The sequence below is a fragment of the Salvelinus alpinus genome, unplaced genomic scaffold (genome assembly GCF_045679555.1).
Source record: "Salvelinus alpinus unplaced genomic scaffold, SLU_Salpinus.1 scaffold_40, whole genome shotgun sequence".
In the NCBI taxonomy this organism is placed as follows: Eukaryota; Metazoa; Chordata; class Actinopteri; order Salmoniformes; family Salmonidae; genus Salvelinus; species Salvelinus alpinus.
In genome coordinates this window covers 2,488,797-2,508,265 of record NW_027255981.1, presented here as the reverse complement: position 1 = coordinate 2,508,265, position 19,469 = coordinate 2,488,797, and the positions used below count along the sequence as shown (strand labels likewise).

The 19,469-nt window shown below is 41.2% G+C and overlaps 1 protein-coding gene and 1 long non-coding RNA gene across 2 annotated transcripts in view; one reads left to right on the top strand and one right to left on the bottom strand.

The window, feature by feature from the left end:
- The window catches only part of LOC139567014 (zinc finger protein 180-like), a 740,647-nt gene that overhangs the window by 668,111 nt on the left and 53,067 nt on the right, over positions 1–19,469 (bottom strand). The gene's annotated exons all lie outside the window — the stretch shown is intronic.
- On the top strand, positions 1,786–8,495 carry LOC139567029 (uncharacterized). The gene is made up of 2 exons (XR_011673208.1): positions 1,786–2,307; positions 8,300–8,495. It is a non-coding gene; the product is annotated as an uncharacterized lncRNA (long non-coding RNA).

Below are 19,469 nucleotides of genomic sequence, written 5' to 3'. Positions count from 1 at the left end.
CCAATCAGTTGTGTTGTGACAAGATATGGGTGGCTCTCATGAGGAACGCAACAGGAAAGGAAGACCCAGAGTTACCTCTGCTGCAGAGGATAAATTCATTAGAGTTAACTGCACCTCAGATTGCAGCCCAAATAAATGCTTTAGAGTTCAAGTAACAGACACATCTCAACATCAACTGTTCAGATACTGCGTGAATCAGGCCTTCATGGCTGAATTGCTGCATGAAAAAACACTGTTTACAAAAGCTTTGTTAAAGAACAAGAAAGCCCACACACTGTTTACAAAAAATGTGCTTTTCTTTCAAAAACAAGGACATTTCTAAGTGACCCCAAAATGTTGAACGCTAGTATACATCTACATGATGTATTGTTACACCATGTAGGAGCAGTATAGACCTAGTCTGTTCATTATATACATCTACATGATGTATTGTTACACCATGTAGGAGCAGTATAGACCTAGTCTGTTCATTATATACATCTACATGATGTATTGTTACACCATGTAGGAGCAGAATGGACCTAGTCTGTTCATTATATACATCTACATGATGTATTGTTACACCAGGTAAGAGCAGTATAGACCCCATCTGTTCATTATATACATCTACATGACGTATTGTTACACCATGTAGGAGCAGTATAGACCTAGTCTGTTCATTATATACATCTACATGATGTATTGTTACACCATGTAGGAGCAGTATAGACCTAGTCTGTTCATTATATACATCTACATGATGTATTGTTACACCGTGTAGGAGCAGTATAGACCTAGTCTGTTCATTATATACATCTACATGATGTATTGTTACACCGTGTAGGAGCAGTATAGACCTAGTCTGTTCATTATATACATCTACATGATGTATTGGTACACCGTGTAGGAGCAGTATAGACCTAGTCTGTTCATTATATACATCTACATGATGTATTGGTACACCATGTTGGAGCAGTATAGACCTAGTCTGTTCATTATATACATCTACATGATGTATTGTTACACCATGTAGGAGCAGTATGGACCTAGTCTGTTCATTATATACATCTATATGATGTATTGTTACACCATGTAGGAGCAGTATAGACCTAGTCTGTTCATTATATACATCTACATCATGTATTGTAACACCATGTAGCAGCAGTATGGACCTAGTCTGTTCATTATATACATCTATATGATGTATTGTTACACCATGTAGGAGCAGTATGGACCTAGTCTGTTCATTATATACATCTATATGATGTATTGTTACACCATGTAGGAGCAGTATGGACCTAGTCTGTTCATTATATACATCTATATGATGTATTGTTAAACCATGTAGGAGCAATATAGACCTAGTCTGTTCATTATATACATCTACATCATGTATTGTTACACCATGCAGCAGCAGTATGGACCTAGTCTGTTCATTATATACATCTATATGATGTATTGTTACACCATGTAGCAGCAGTATGGACCTAGTCTGTTCATTATATAAATCTATATGATGTATTGTTACACCATGTAGGAGCAGTATAGACCTACAGTAGCTAGCTACTTATTTAGATTTAGTTTTGAGGCAGTTTGACTGCCTCAAATGTGCTGTAGTAACCATTTTTTATTCGCACTAATCAATCAACACATTCCTGTCTTTGTATGTCTCAATATAATGGTATTATTTAATTAAATCCATTTACAATAATCTTTGTCTGAAAATAAAATATGATCCTCAACTGCGTTTCCCACTCCAGTCAGCAGACCGCTATGTGCGTCTTTCAGGCGATGCTGCCAGCGTGACGTATAATCTAGTGGACGGTTCTTCATGAACAGCTCGTCAACCACATCGGTAGCTTGCTAGCCAACATAGCCGAAAGATTCAAGCTATTTATACGCTTTCGGTGTATATTACCTACTGTGTTTTAGCCACACTTCTGTCGTATCAACTTGTTAACCTATTTAATTGAATATTACGTTATTTTGTATTAGTCAGCTATAGTAGCTGGCTGGTTAAGTTAGCACTAGCCTAGTCGCTAATGATAGCTAGCTAGCTAACATACCCGAACATGAGGTCAGTAAGCTTCTCCCCTCCTGCTAAAGAAGAGGAAGTCTGCTGGACGGAGAAAGAGGGTCCGTGGCAGAACATTGTTGTGAAAGAGGAGGAAGAGGAGGCTGTTACATTGAAAGAAGAAGAGAAAGACGTTTCTGTGAAAGAAGAGGAAGATGAGAAAGAAGAGGATGCAGTTTTTGTAGTGAAAGAGGAGGGGGAGATTACTGTCACATTGGATGAAGAAGAGGAGGTTGGAGATCTATTTAACACCAGTAAGTACCGTCTCTGCAGTCGTTGAACCAATATGCAGTAAAGGGGTTCTACACTTTAATGTTGTTCTGTAGGAATGGCTGAAGCTTCACTGTAACGTGTAGAACATCAAGAGTGGACCATCACCAAAACGTTAACAATTGATCAAATGCATCCAATGACAATGCCTGAAATACTGTAGTCCTCAATATCTCCTATTAGATTAGCCCAATATGTAGTCTTAAAGGGGCAAACAGCAGTTGTTACATCCATTTTGGGACTTATACATTAATGATATGTACCCATCTGTTTCTTGAAGAATTCACTTATAAATGCCTCATGAGCTTAGTTCAACTGTCGTACCCCATCAGAACCAAAAATATACGTTTTTTTTTATACTAATGTTTGTCAGTGTAACGGATGTGAAATGGCTAGCTAGTTAGTTAGTTAGCGGTGGTGCACGCTAATAGCCTTTCAATCGGTTACGCCACTTGCTCTGAGACCTTGAAGTAGGGTTTCCCCTCGCTCTGCAAGGGCTGCAGCTTTTGTGGAGCGATGGGTAACGACGCTTCGTGGGTGACTGTTGTTGATGTGTGCAGAGGGTCCCTGGTTCGCGCCCGGGGCGAGGGGATGGTCTAAAGTTATACTGTTACATCAGTAAATATAAACAAACACTGTATATCCTCAAAACATGGTTAAAACTATAATGTTGATATCATGGATGGTTGCATTTCTCCAGCCCCATCCCTCAGCTTTTTACCGAAACGGGCAGGGAGTACGCTTTGTTATTGTTTCTACTGCTGATTGCTGGCCCCGTTACTCCGGACTGTATGTTATTTTCAGAGGTAGACTGGCTCTGGCAGGTAAAATAGTAAAATATTCCATCTAAATGTGAATCGATTCTCAATTGCGATACGTTTCTAGAAACATAAATCGCTGTACTTTCATATTACATCAAAATAATTTCACATAATACTTTCATATCACATCAAAATAGGTAACCAGTCGCGATGCCCCAAAAGGTAAACCAAATTCGTTTCTCGTCATTTCTACTTCCTTCAGACTTCTTTAGACCTCTTTTTCTTCTATGGACTTTATATGGTGGTTGGCAACCAACTTTAAGGTGCATTACCACCATCAACTGGACTGGAGTGTGGACCTAAGTTCATCTTTCAATCACCCACATGGGTATATACCAAGACAGTCATGAAGAGGGCACACCAAAACCTTTTCCCCCTCAGGAGACTGAAAAGATTTGGCATGGGTCCCCAGCTCCTCAAAAGGTAATACAGCTGCACCATCGAGAGCATCCTGACCGGTTGCATCACCGCCTGGTATGGCAACTGCTCGGCGCTACAGAGGGTAGTGAGAACGGCCCAGTACATCACTGTGGCCAAGCTTCCTGCCATCCAGGACCTATATAATAGGCGGTGTCAGAGGAAAGCCCACAAAATTGTCAGAGACTCCAGTCACTCAAGTTATAAACTGTTTTCTCTGCTACTGCACGGCAAGAGGTGCAGAAGCCTCCTCAACAGCTTCTACCCCCAAGCCATAAGACTGCTGAACAATTCATGAAATCGCCACCGGACAATTTACATTGACCCCCCCACCCCCCTCCATTTTGTGCACTGCTGCTACTCGCTGGTTGTTTGTTACCTATGCATAGTCACTACGCCCCCACCATGTACAGATTACCTCAACTAGTCTGTACCGCCGCACACTGACTCGGTACCGGTATCCCCCTGTATATAGCCTCCACACTGACTCGCTATCGGTGCCCCCTGTATATAGCCTCCACGTGACTTCCACACTGACACTGACTTCTTCTTCTTGAACTGCACTGTTGGTTAAGGGCTTGTAAGTAAAGCATTTCACTGTAAAGTCTAAGTTGGTGTCTTGACGGATTTGTAAAAAACGGTTTGTCATAAAACACTATACAGTGGGGAGAAGAAGTATTTGATACACTGACGATTTTGCAGGTTTTCCTACTTACAAAGCAGGTAGGCATGTAGAGGTCTGTAATTTGTATCATTGGTACACTTCAACTGTGAGAGACAGAATCTAAAACAAAAATCCAGAAAATCACATTGTATGATTTTTAAGTAATTAATTTGCATTTTATTGCATGACATAAGTATTTGATCACCTACCAACCAGTAAGAATTCCGGCTCTCACAGACCTGTTAGTTTTTCTTTAAGAAGCCCTCCTGTTCTCCACTCATTACCTGTATTAACTGCACCTGTTTGAACTCGTTACCTGTATAAAAGACACCTGTCCACACACTCAATCAAACAGACTCCAACCTCTCCACAATGGCCAAGACCAGAGAGCTGTGTAAGGACATCAGTGATAAAATTGTAGACCTGCACAAGGCTGGGATGGGCTACAGGACAATAGGCAAGCAGCTTGGTGAGAAGGCAACAACTGTTGGCGCAATTATTAGAAAATGGAAAAAGTTCAAGATGACGGTCAATCACCCTCTGTCTGGGGCTCCATGCAAGATCTCACCTCGTGGGGCATCAATGATCTCAGAGGTGTCTCATTATTGGGATTCATTGCTGATTCCTACCTGTAGCTCACTATGAGGTGTCTAGTGATAAAGGTTAAGGCAAGGCTTTCGACTCTGTCAATCACCACATTCTTATCGGCAGACTCAACAGCCTTGCTTTCTCAAATGACTGACTCGCCTGGTTCACCAACTACTTCTCAGAACTACTTCTCAGAGTTCAGTGTGTCAAATTGGAGGGCCTGTTGTCCAGACCTCTGGCAGTCTCTATGGGATACCACAGGGTTCAATTCTCTGGCCGACTCTTTTCTCTGTATATATCAATGATGTCGCTCTTGCTGCGGGTGATTCTCTGATCCACCTCGACGCAGACGACACCCTTCTGTATACATCTGGCCCTTCTTTGGACACTGTTAACAAACCTCCAAATGAGCTTCAATGTCATACAACTCTCCTTCCGTGGCCTCCAACTGCTCTTAAACGCTAGTAAAACTAAATGCATGCTCTTCAACCGATCGCTGCCCGCATCCGCCCGACTAGCATCACTACTCTGGACGGTTCTGACTTAGAATATGTGGACAACTACAAATACCTAGGTGTCTGGTTAGACTGTAAACTCTCCTTCCAGACTCACATTAAACATCTCCAATCCCAAATTAAATCTAGAATCTGCTTCCTATTTCGCAACAAAGCCTCCTACACTCACGCTGCCAAACATACCCTCTTAAAACTGACTATCCTGCCGATCCTTGACTTCAGCGATGTCATTTACAAAATAGCCTTCAACACTCTACTCAGCAAACTGGATGCAGTCTATCACAGTGCCATCCGTTTTGTCCCCAAAGCCCCATATACCACCCACCACTGCGACCTGTATGCTCTCGTTGGCTGGTCCTCGCTACATATTCATCGCTAAACCCACTGGCTCCAGGTTATCTATAAGTCTTTGCTAGGTAAAGCTCAGCCTTATCTCAGCTCACTGGTCACCATAGCAACACCCACCCATAGCATGGCCTGTTTATTGCCTTACCTCCTTACTCCATTTGCCTTACCTCCTTACTCCATCACACTGTATATAGATTTTTATATTGTGTTATTGACTGTACTTTTGTTTATCCCACGTGTAACTGTTGTTTTTTTGTCGCACTGCTTTGATTTTTCTTGGCCAGGTCGCAGTTGTGAATGAGAACTTGTTCTCAACTGGCCACCTGGTTAAATAAAGGTGGGGGAAAAATGTAATTAAAAATACATTTAAAAAATCATAACTTTATTGACAACACCCAAATGGATACTGTCATTGTTACGGATACAGGTATCCTGTGTGTATTTCTTTGCTCTCCTTCTCCCCTACTCACAGGTGACAATCATCATTCCCCAATCAGTCATCAATTAGTCGCTAATCAGAAGACACCTGCTCCTTTTCCCTTACCCAATCACAGTTCCTTTCCCTTGGTTTAAAAACCCTGTCAGTTGTTTTCTCAGTAGCTCAATCTCTGTCAATGCCTTCTGTCTGTAGATCTCTTGTTTGTTTTGCATCTACATGTCACTTTGTCCCCACCTGTGAGTATTGTTTTGGTTATGGTGTTTGAGTGTTTGTTTGATGGTGGGAAAATTGGGTAACCAGACAAGTCGCCCTTGGGCATACACTGCCCGTAGGTAAACGTTGTTAAAAACACTAGTTAGAACTGGGCGGACCACCCCCTGTATTTATTGGTTAGTTAGTTAATTGTTGTTGGAATAGGCTAGTCTAGTTTAGGGGTGTTTTTGGATTATTATTGTTTCATTCCTTGGGTCCAGCTCAGCCCCTTTTCCTGCTCCCCCCATTTCCGTGTGTTTATAAATAAACCTTGAGTGTTTGACGGTAGATCTTAGTTGTCATGGTTATTTCGTTTTCCCTCTTTGTCACTACTATAATTTGCATGAGTTATGTTACGGGTCCCATTACCATCCCCCCCTAGACTGTTGGGCCAAAGGGATTCGTAACAGTCATTAATGCGATTCTTCAATAATTAAACATATTTCTTAATACTGTAGCAAACATTATATTACACAGGACATTCAAACGAGCCTTACAATTATAATCCAAAGTAGTGTGAAATGCACTCATAAGCAACCTGGAAATGGAGGTTACTCCCCTGAGTTTTCCCCCATTCACATTCAGAATACACTGAAAAACTAAAATTTTTGCTCTAATTGTTACACCCCTGAAAAAAGGGGGGGAAAGAATCACGATTGTGATACGGAATGTTTACTCATTGAACTTTTAGTGCAATCATTTTACAAAAGTAACACGTTTTACAGAATAACAGATCTACAGGAAATAGAGGTTTGTAGGGTACAAGGCTTATTCAAATCATAACAGTATACACTGTACATCACTGAAACAAATACTATTTTCAATATAACTGTCAAGCACAAAGCTTTAACTCAGTAAACCATAACTCAATTTATCAACAGGCAATAAAGTGTTTGAAAAACAATTACACAAATAATGCCGCAAAATATCTTATTAACAACGCACATGTTCATTCACAATCGACATAAAATGGCAGCTACGTAGCAGTACCTAGCAGTACGAAGCTAGCTGCAACCGAGCAGGGCTCATGCTTCTCTCTGCAAACTTAACTAACTTCCTCAATATGTTACTAAGACAAACCTTAAACACTCTTGACATGTTAGCGAGTTATTACATTTAAATTACTATTTTTTTTATCATCAATAACGTACCTGAAAAGGGGGGGAAAGAATCACGATTGTGATACGGAATGTTTACTCATTGAACTTTTAGTGCAATGAGAAAAAGGCAGCGAATTCTCCGTGAAGTTGAGTGGAGACCAGAGCAATCGATCTCAGGCTCATAGATTAAGAGCATTTAGTAGATCACAGATTAACACCTTTACCCACGATAACATAAAGTAATCAACATAACGTTTACACATTCCTCTCACAATTCGTACCCTTTGTATGCTTGATGGATTTTAACACAATTATATAAATGTTATCAATCTATCAATTAATACTGAATGCATGATCTTCTTAACCTTAGATGTTTTAAGATCCTCACATACTTTGAATTTACTAATACTTTTTAATGTATAACAGGCTATTAGTATTTCCTTTAACCTGTCACATAATCAGATATAGTACATCCATAACTATCGGTTTCCTCATTAGCAGGGAGGAGTTTCTACAACCAAATTACATGTGCATCGCCCTCGTGCCACAGTTTTAGGAAACACAGAAAGGGGCTTATATTGGAGACCAAAAGTCATCTGGCACAGTGCTTAGTTTCAACAACATGAATAACTTATTTCTAGCCTACAATCATCGATGTTACTACTAAAATATGACTATTCTTGCTCATTTTAAGGCAATTGTCAAATAATTTTAACATTCATTACAGACGTCAATTGTTGTACAACATCATGGCTACGCTGTTGGCATCACTTTTTACAGTGGATTTCCACTGTTGTGGGCCTTGAATCATCTGACTTTGTTGGTCACACAGGAGAGATACAGGACTATCGTGGATCCTCTGGGGAGCCTCAACAACCTCATGATGCTGACGAGGCAGAGAAGACTCTCTCCACATCAGAACACATCAAGAAACACCAGCAGAGACCCACAGGGAAGAAACCTGACTGCTGCTCTGACTGTGGGAAGAGATTCACCTCATCAGGCATTAAAATTCATCAGAGAATCCACACAGGAGAGAAACCTTGTAGCTGTTATCAATGTGGGAAGAGTTTTACTACTTCTGGCTATCGGACAGTGCACCAGAGAACACACACTGGAGAGAATCCATATAGCTGTGATCAATGTGGGAAGAGTTTAACTACATCTGGCTCTCTGACTTTACACCAGAGAACACACACAGGAGAGAAATCTTATAGCTGTGGTCAATGTGGGAAGAGTTTTGCTCACCGAAGCAGCCTGATATCACACCAGAGAACACACACAGGAGAGAAATCTTATAGCTGTGACCAGAGATAATCTGATAAAAGATCTCTGACTAATCATCAGAAAATACATGAAGCAGTTGTTTCATGATATCAATTAAATGATGTCAATGTTTTTAACATTGTAGAAGGAGTATTTTAATGATGTCACAATGTAGAACCCTAAACGTTTGTCCCCTGTTCTATTGATTTCAGCATGATATGGATATTATCCTCGGGGGAAAATCCAGGCTCTGAATTGAAAGAGTACTATTTATGAGATTTAGTAAGTACACATTATTCCCAGATTCCGTGTGGTTTTTGAGCTGTTAGTTTTAACAGGACGTGCAACCTCATCTCCCTCCTGTGGCACAAATGATTTTAGCATGATATCGATGAATTATGACTAATAAGTGTTGAGTTCCTTTGTTTAGCGACCCCTACATTTAAAGGCATTCCAACATCACGTACAACCTGATTTCCCCTCTAATTGATATCAGTGATTTATTGCTACTTGTCAAAACAGCGTTTCTGGTGCTTGTGCAGTTTATAAGGAGCTTGTTTAAAAAAAATACAAGAAATATGATTATTGTGGCAGATGTTCGTGTAAATAGCACATGTTATGTTTAGGTTTTCAATTTATCCCAAACTGTTTCTGCATATTGGTTATTGATTTGGACACGTTAAAACTGTGTTTTGACATTGAGGCTATCCCACCTAGCACAATGTAATTGAAAAGTAGTTATACCAACTACTGCCTGCTCTGTCTCTGATAGGTAGCTATACCAACTACTGCCTGCTCTGTCTCTGCTAGGTAGCTATACCAACTACTGCCTGCTCTGGCTCTGATAGCTAGCTATACCAACTACTGCCTGCTCTGTCTCTGATAGCTAGCTATACCAACTACTGCCTGCTCTGTCTCTGCTAGGTAGCTATACCAACTACTGCCTGCTCTGGCTCTGCTAGCTAGCTATACCAACTACTGCCTGCTCTGTCTCTGCTAGGTAGCTATACCAACTACTGCCTGCTCTGTCTCTGCTAGGTAGCTATACCAACTACTGCCTGCTCTGTCTCTGATAGCTAGCTATACCAACTACTGCCTGCTCTGGCTCTGCTAGCTAGCTATACCAACTACTGCCTGCTCTGGCTCTGATAGGTAGCTATACCAACTACTGCCTGCTCTGGCTCTGCTAGGTAGCTATACCAACTACTGCCTGCTCTGGCTCTGATAGGTAGCTATACCAACTACTGCCTGCTCTGGCTCTGATAGGTAGCTATACCAACTACTGCCTGCTCTGGCTCTGATAGGTAGCTATACCAACTACTGCCTGCTCTGGCTCTGCTAGGTAGCTATACCAACTACTGCCTGCTCTGGCTCTGCTAGGTAGCTATACCAACTACTGCCTGCTCTGGCTCTGATAGGTAGCTATACCAACTACTGCCTGCTCTGGCTCTGCTAGGTAGCTATACCAACTACTGCCTGCTCTGGCTCTGCTAGGTAGCTATACCAACTACTGCCTGCTCTGGCTCTGATAGCTAGCTATACCAACTACTGCCTGCTCTGGCTCTGCTAGGTAGCTATACCAACTACTGCCTGCTCTGTCTCTGATAGGTAGCTATACCAACTACTGCCTGCTCTGGCTCTGATAGCTAGCTATACCAACTACTGCCTGCTCTGGCTCTGATAGGTAGCTATACCAACTACTGCCTGCTCTGGCTCTGATAGCTAGCTATACCAACTACTGCCTGCTCTGGCTCTGCTAGGTAGCTATACCAACTACCACGGTCCCGTGTGGCTCAGTTGGTAGAGCATGGCGCTTGCAACGCCAGGGTTGTGGGTTCATTCCCCACGGGGGGACCAGGATGAATATGTATGAACTTTCCAATTTGTAAGTCGCTCTGGATAAGAGCGTCAGCTAAATGACTTAAATGTAAATGTAAATGTAAAAGACGTTGAAAATAAGACTATGCAATCAAATATTTTTTTTATTATACCATGCCTCACCATTAAGTTAATTATTGACAATACATATTAACAAAGGGGTGTACATTTGGTTTTAATCATTCATATTTACAATTCATGTCACTTTTAGTAATCATAATTATTTATGCAATCAACTGACAATTTTCGGGTATAATTATATTGACATTGTAGCCCTTCTTTTAGAATAGCAGGGTTAATTCTCAGATGTGCCAACCCAAATGTACTAGAGCATGACATTGGGGACTGGCCCCGATCCAACAACATGCCTATCCGAGTGAACCCTGAAAAGAGAGAGAAGCTCCTCAGTGAGGTGGAAAGTTACTACGGATATTGCAGGAGTTTCCTCTTGAAATCAGACATGTCCGTGTTAAGGACAACTTGGTTGCTGACTGTCTCAAGTGTGGGCAGTCAAAAATACATGTGTTTTGCATTTAGCCAGTGCGTTGCCATGGATCACAATTTATTTTGACTGCACGTTTTTCCGTATTGGAGACGAGTTTTGTTTGGGCTCGTTCCAAGGGGACGAGAGTTCTAAAAGCTGGTGAGTTTTAGGAAGACGAGAGTTCTAGAAGCTATTGAGTTTTAGGATTCTATAGAATGAAAAAGGAGAAAAAAATAATACGATTGTATATTATTATTTAGAAATACGTGTTTTTTCTTGTTTTTAATTGTTGACAGCCAGTAGACATTTTTATATTGTAGAAGGTGAAGCATTGTAGTTGATTATAATGTGAAATGGAAGTTGTTTTCTGTTGGGGGTGAGCAAACTTGTCCAACAAAAAATATAGGACATATTTGTTGTCTTAAGGGGGAAGGTGTTACAGGCTTTGGTTTTTCCATTTATGTTTTGAGGTTGGACTTTATCACGTATAGCTCGTTAGCACGTAGGACGCACTGATTGGTGTCACCTCGTTAGTCAGTATGTGTTACACCTGTGCTGGCTTGTCCTTCTCTTTAGTGGGAAGGTGTTTCACCTGAGCTGGTCCAGGTTCTATTTAAGAGTGTCTGGCCCAGTGCTCCAGTTGTCTTGATAGATGTGGAGTGTCAACACCTTTAGTTGATCCACCTTTTTGATTTGGGTTTTTCTTTTGTTTGCCTCTTCTTGGGCAGATTTAGTGGGTCTCATGGTGGGTGTCTTTTAGGTCCCAGTTGTTGTTACTAGTCAACTTTCAGTGGACACCTCCATAGTGTCTTTCAGAGCCCCTTTTAAAACCTGTTTAGTTTTGGTTGTTGTTGTTAGTTACCTCTTCTGTTTGAGGGACATTTTTAGTTTTCTTGCTGGAGAACGTAACATCAAACACTGGAGTAAGACAATATATTTTGGGTTGGATATTGCAGTGAATTGTTAATATTTTAATCGATGGCATTTACTTAGTTTTAGTCATTCTGTTTTTTTATCCTCTTATGTTTGTATTAAATATTTGTTAATTTTCATTTTTTTCCTGTGAAGCCATTGTGTTGCATCCATGTCTGAAATGTGCTATATAAATAAAGTTTGATTTGAACATATTGCAAAACAAATGAACCCAATGACTGACCAAATCAACAGACTCTTGCCAAAGCAACACATATCTTGGTCCATCTTAGTGTAAATTCAGTATGTCTTCCACTATGGTATGTATGTTCAGTATCACTTTTCAACCACCCATTTGTTGAAGATGAAAAATGTTGAAATCAACAATATGTTAAAGGATTCAACTACTGGAAACTGAAACTAACAAATGGATCAAACAGATCAATCCCACTTTTCCAGCCTGCTGAAGGCGTGGTGGAGTGGTAAACACCACCCCTGGCTCTACCAGGGGCTTGAGGTGGTCTCCCGCAGCCTTGCCGTTCCATTTTTTGCAACACAGAAAGAAATATATTTAGTCATATTATATATAACACTCAAAGTAATGGATATGGAGCATCTATGGCATCAGTTACACCTTTGACATAGTCTGGACGCAGTCAGGCCACCAAATATGCATAAGCAATGTAAAGAGATGTGGGGAAAAAGTACATTCTACACAAATTACCTTCATAATATCAAAGAACAAATGTGTGTGCCTGAGGGGAAATCAACTTTCATACAGCCAAAACAGGTGATACATTACACCAATATCAGTGGACAATTTGCACTAATGTAAATTAACATAGATGATGGAACATATTCCCTTTAGCTGACATGAAGAACCACTAAGGGGACATAAATATTTACCATCTAAACCATGTGACCTCTCACCTCTCTGGCTGTAGAAGTGTTCTTCCTAACCAGTCCCTCAACAGCTCTCTGACTGAGCTCCACCCTCACTGGGTCTTCAGAGGAGAGGAAGGCTGAGGAGGGATGGAAGGATGAATGGATCAGTCAGTCAATAAAGTGTAGAGCTGCTGTCTGACAAAATCACTACTTTAGTAGTTCATTAAAGTAAATAAGGCTTTATGACTGCTGAATACCAACTATCAATCACTTAGATCATGTATTTTCAGGTAGAGATACATCCTTGGGACGTCCCTAGCCCATTGAAGTTAACATTTAAAATGGTTAAGGTAGGGGTTAAGGTTGGGGTTTAGGGTAGAGATGTCCCAAGGATCCCGGACAGCATTGACCATTGTGCATTCTTCTGTCTCTTTTACATAGCAGGTGATGGGTTCTGATTTCTGACTAACTAACTAAGGACGGTGACCTGTCCAGAAGAGATGTTACAACGAACGGAAATGTCAATGAAGGTCTTCCTCTTTATATAGCCTGCTACAGCATGCAATACTATTAACTCACAAGGGGGCATAACGGTACATGGGCCATACTATCTGATTTTGGAAACGTTACATGGACAATACTATCCCATTTTGGAAACGTTACATGGACAATACTATCCCATTTTGGAAACGTTACATGTCCGCCCCCTTGTGGAGGGAAATTAATAGCTTAGATGGTAGCTGTAGATGGGATTCAAATGCATAATGGTATTAATACAGTGTCTAGACTACCTCTTTTGTATAAATGCCCTTCAGAATCCAAACACAGTATTGCCACGCAGCAAAATGTTGCGTACAATCTTTCAAGTCAGCCTGATAAAATATTGAACAATTTGTGTACAAAGATATCTTGAAATGTGATATTAGGCCTGTATGGCAGTATTGTTACTGTATGGCAGTACTGTATTGGCTAGTGCTTTCTCCAATATGTTCTTCTATTTTGCATTAAATTGTATGTCGATGCCATTTATTTTTCAATATTTATTTAATATATATATTTAAATGCTTGTAAGACTAATCTTTGACACATTTTCTCTTCTGTTCAAATTCTTATAGGACAGAACATGGACACAATGCAATTGGGATCAAAAGAAGGTACAGATATGTTGTAGGACAGCTGCATTTGAAGTGTACATTTAACCTACATAGCAGTCTATACAAACTGACATCTATTAGCATACAAATGTGTGCAAATTATCTTTTCAGATCTTCTCAGAAATGAATCAAGTCCATGGAATGGATATAGACAAAAAGATCATTCAAGGACTATCAGAGGTCGAGAGGCGAGGCAGGGGTGAGGACATCATCCTGCTATTTTGACAGTCCCTGAAGGACAATACAGAAGAGGGATTTGCTCTTATTCCTTCCCTTTCTCTAATGTATTTTGTAATAAAATTAGCAAGTGTAGTAAGATCGTTTCTTTACTTTACTGGGACTGGAGACCACAGCAGCGATCCTGCTCTTGCCCTACCTCTTCAATGAGGACCCGAGTGGCCTCTATGTCCGTGACAAGGTATGCCTATGCACCAATCATCTGTTTCTTCATAAACATAGGTGTGCATGCTTATATGAAACTACAGCTGAACATTTATGTTCTTTGTTAATTGTATGTGTATTAATCTTTTCTTACTTTTGTTGACACAGATTTTACCGCTCTTCACTCCTTTACTGCACATCGGCGGAAATCCATTTCACCATGAGAGTGAAATCCCGCTGGCCTTTGATGGGGAGAACATCCACGCCCTCGAGGACGTCCCCATGGGACATGGGGCTCTGCTACGGCTGTATTTTTTATTTTCCCTTACATTTCCCAAAATGTCAGAAAAACACTTATGTTGTTAAGTTACTGTGTTCTGGGGAGAAGAGAAGTTGGGGTGAAGTTATCAGGGCCGGTCATAAAGATGGCAAACTTCCTAACATAACTAAGTGGATACGATATACACACTAAAGCTGAAAAATCTGTATTTAGCATCAAGTCTACAATGTTGTTAGTTTACCTATGATTCATTTATATTATTTATATTCATCATTATTTATATTCTGATGCCACATCGCCCGTTTTCAAAGGGTATCGTTGGTTTTTAGAGGCAGTCGCTTTTTAGCTTTTTGTCTTTAAGTATTTTCTCAACTGCGATACCAACTCCAGTCAGCAGATGGCGATGTGCGTCTTTCAGGTGATTCTGCCACTGTGACGTATAATCTAGTGGACGGGACGCTTCTTCAACATCAACAGCTAGTCAGACACCTTGGTAGCTTACTAGTCAAAATAGACGAAATATTGAAGTTATTTGGACTGTGTCGGTGTACCATTCTATTTGCTTTTTCTAGGACTCTCCATAGCTACGAAGCAGCTCTCCAAACATACTCCCAGCAGAACCCCCAAAATATACGTTTGGCTGGTGGCATAAACTTTTGTTTCCCGGACAATGAACGGAATTCAATGGTTCTCTAACCTCCCAGAGACCTCGGCAAAATCAAGCCTCCCAGGAACTATAGACCTTCCGCTGATTTCTAAACTATCATCCCCTCTCAATACCACCCTGTGATACTCTATGATGGCAGAGAAGGAACAGAACCCCAAGATAACGTTATATCAAAGCTTATTATCCACATGTCAATCATCTGATTAAGCATATTTCTATACGAGGAACTACAGACCTCTAGGAGGAACTGCAGACCTCTAGGAGGAACTGCAGACCTCTAGGAGGAACTGCAGACCTCTAGGAGGAACTGCAGACCTCTAGGAGGAACTGATCTCTAGGAGGAACTGCAGACCTCTAGGAGGAACTGCAGACCTCTAGGAGGAACTGCAGACCTCTATGTTACTATCCAAACTTCTGATTAAGACTCAGTCACACAACTCACATATCACAGTCACACATCTCTCATATCAGTCACGTAACTCTCATACCACAGTCACACAATGCTAATCCCAAACATACATAATCAATTAGTTGTTTTTCAACAATATTTTAACCTGCAGGAATATTTTCACATTTTTATCTCATGGTTAGTTCCTAGGATAATGCAACTCATACATTTACATCTTTCAATACTTCTAAAATGGGGTGCAGGTTTAAAATAATTACAGGTACACCTTACTATCTTATACTATATCATAAATGGTCTTAACTAGTAAACACAGATTCTAGTTTTCATCCAGTTCATACAGATAGCTGACTGGGCCCTGTTAACACCTCCACACAGGAATACACACTCAGAGCCTCCTGACTGGGCCCTGTTTACACCTCCACACAGGAATACACACTCAGAGCCTACGAGGCTTTTCTAAAAACTCCACTTTGCGTGTTTCGCTTACCTCTTTCTTTTTTAAACTACGTTCGAGATGTGGTATCCACTCGGCTCGCTGCCTCTCAGATCAAAGGTGGGTCCATCTGCTCCGTTCCCGAAGTGTGGTCTCCCCTGGGATCCCAAATTTGAGGGATCCCTCGTGCACGATTTACCCAGGTCGTCAGGAGTGGTCACCAAGTCAAGATTCACATTCCCATCGCCAAATGTGGTTGTACTAACATTTAGCGGCCGCTGCCAACATACTGACTCAACTCCAGCCACTTTAAAAATGGGAATTGATGGAAATTATGTAAAAATGTACCACTAGCCACTTTAAACAATGCCACTTAATATAATGTTTACATACCCTACATTACCCATCTCATATGTATATACTGTACTCTATATCATCTACTGCATCTTGCCATCTTTATGTAATACATGTACCACTAGCCACTTTAAACTATGCCACTTTATGTTTACATACCCTACAGTACTCATCTCATATGTATATACCGTACTCTATACCATCTACTGCATCTTGCCTATGCCGTTCTGTACCACCACTCATTCATATATCTTTATGTACATATTCTTTATCCCTTTACACTTGTGTGTGTATAAGGTAGTAGTTGTGGAATTGTTAGGTTAGATTACTTGTTGGTTATTACTGCATTGTCGGAACTAGAAGCACAAGCATTTCGCTACACTCGCATTAACATCTGCTAACCATGTGTATGTGACTAATAAAATTTGATTTGATTTGATTTGATTTAATTTCTTTAATGTCAATTGAGGAGACAAACTTATCACAGAAGTCAGTTATTCTTAAACTAAATCTTTATTCACTTATTAATAAGGGAGCAGGTCAATACAACGTACACATATAAAGTGAATCAATTGAGTGCTCTACGATAATGATATCTGGTTGACAAATCACTCCTAGACTATTCGTTGAGAGCCCAGAGACAAAAGTACAAAGGTATTTTACAGCCAAGATACACCCCTTTCACAAGGTTAAGATTTATATGAAAGATACTTAATTCTCAGCAGACAGTATCTGATGTAAAAACAATACTCTTTGTGTAGAGACCAGGGTCTGGCCCTGGGGTCATCTCTCTCTAGTACCATATAGAACAGAAACATTAACTCATGCTCTGGAATGCGGTCTCTTTAGGTTTTATCACCCAAAAGACATTGTAAATCTCCTGTCAGTGTTTTCTCCCAGAGGCCCATCCTCAGTAGAACACACACACAATAGTTCTAAGAACCCTCTATTATGTTGCATAAAACAACCATTTGACGCAATAAAAGTATTATAACATAATCTTGCAATTTTGCGCTCAGTGTCCACTGAAAGTTGACTAGTAACAACAACTGGGACCTAAAATACACCCACCATGAGACCCACTAAATCTTCCCAAGAAGAGGAAAACAAAATTAAAACCCACAAACCAAAAAGGTGGCATAACTAAAGGTGTTGACTCTCCACATCTATCAAGACAACTGGTGCACTGGGCCAGACACTCTTAAATAGAACCTGGACCAGCTCAGGTGAAACACCTTCCCACTAACAAGATGGACAAGCCAGCACAGGTGTAACCAATACGTGCTAACGAGCTATACGCGCTAACGTCAAACCTCAAAATATAAATGGAAAATCCAAAGCCTGTAACACCTTCCCCTTTAAGACAACAAATACATCCTATATTTAAAGCCATTCTGAAATAGCACCTGGGCCAGACACTCTTAAATAGAACCTGGGCCAGCTCAGGTGAAACGCCTTCCAATTAACGAGATGGACAAGCCAGCACAGGTGTAACACATACTGACTAAGGAGGAGACAATCAGTGCACCCTACATGCTAACGAGCTGTACGTGCTAAAGTCCAGCCTCAAAACATAAATGGAAAAACCAAAGCCCGTAACACCTTCCCCCTTAAGACAACAAATAAACTCAGCAAAAAAAGAAACGTCCTCTCACTGTCAACTGCGTTTATTTTCAGCAAACTTAACATGTGTATGAACATAACAAGATTCAACAACTGAGAGACAAACTGAACAAGTTCCACAGACATGTGATTAACAGAAATTGAATAATGTGTCCCTGAACAAAGGGAGGTCAAAATCAAAAGTCACAGTCAGTATCTGGTGTGGCCACCAGCTGCATTAAGTATTGCAGTGCATCTCCTCCTCATGGACTGCACCAGATTTGCCAGTTCTTGCTGTGTGATGTTACCCCACTCTTCCACCAAGGCACCAGCAAGTTCCTTGACATTTCTGGGGGGAATGGCCCTAGCCCTCACCCTCTGATCCAACAGGTCCCAGATGTGCTCAATTGGATTGAGATCCGGGCTCTTCGCTGGCCATGGCAGAACACATCCCTGTCTTGCAGAAAATCACACACAGAACGAGCAGTGTGGCTGGTGGCATTGTCATGCTGGAGGGTCATGGCAGGATGAGCCTGCAGGAAGGGTACCACATGAGGAAGGAGGATGTCTTCCCTGCAATGACAACAAGCTCAGTCCGATGATGCTGTGACACACCGCCACAGACCATGACGGACCCTCCACCTCCAAATCGATCCCGCTCCAGAGTACAGGCCTCGGTGTAATGCTCATTCCTTCGATGATAAACGTGAATCCGACCATCACCCCTGGTGAGACAAAACCACGACCCGTCAGTGAAGAGCACTTTTTGCCAGTCCTGTCTGGTCCAGCGACCGTGGATTTGTGCCCATAGGCGACGTTGTTACCGGTGATGTCTGGTGAGGACCTGCCTTACAACAGGCCTACAAGCCCTCAGTCCAGCCTCTCTCAGCCTATTGCAGACAGTCTGGACTGCCACTGCGAGGACGATCAGCTGTCCGCCCTGTCTCCCTGTAGCTCTCTGTCTCACAGTACGGACATTGCAATTTATTGCCCTGGCCCCATCTGCAGTCCTCATGCCTCCTTGCAGCATGCCTAAGGCACGTTCATACAGATGACAGGGACCCTGCGCATCTTTCTTTTGGTGTTTTGCAGACTCAGTAGAAAGGTCGCTTTGGTGTCCTAAGTTTTCATAACTGTGACCTTAATTGCCTACCGTCTGTAGGCTGTTAGTGTCTTAAGGACCGTTCCACAGGTGCATGTTCATTAATTGTTTATGGTTCATTGAACAAGCATGGGAAACAGTGTTTAAACCCTTTACAACGAACATCTCAAATCAATTGATGTCGCTCTTGCTGCT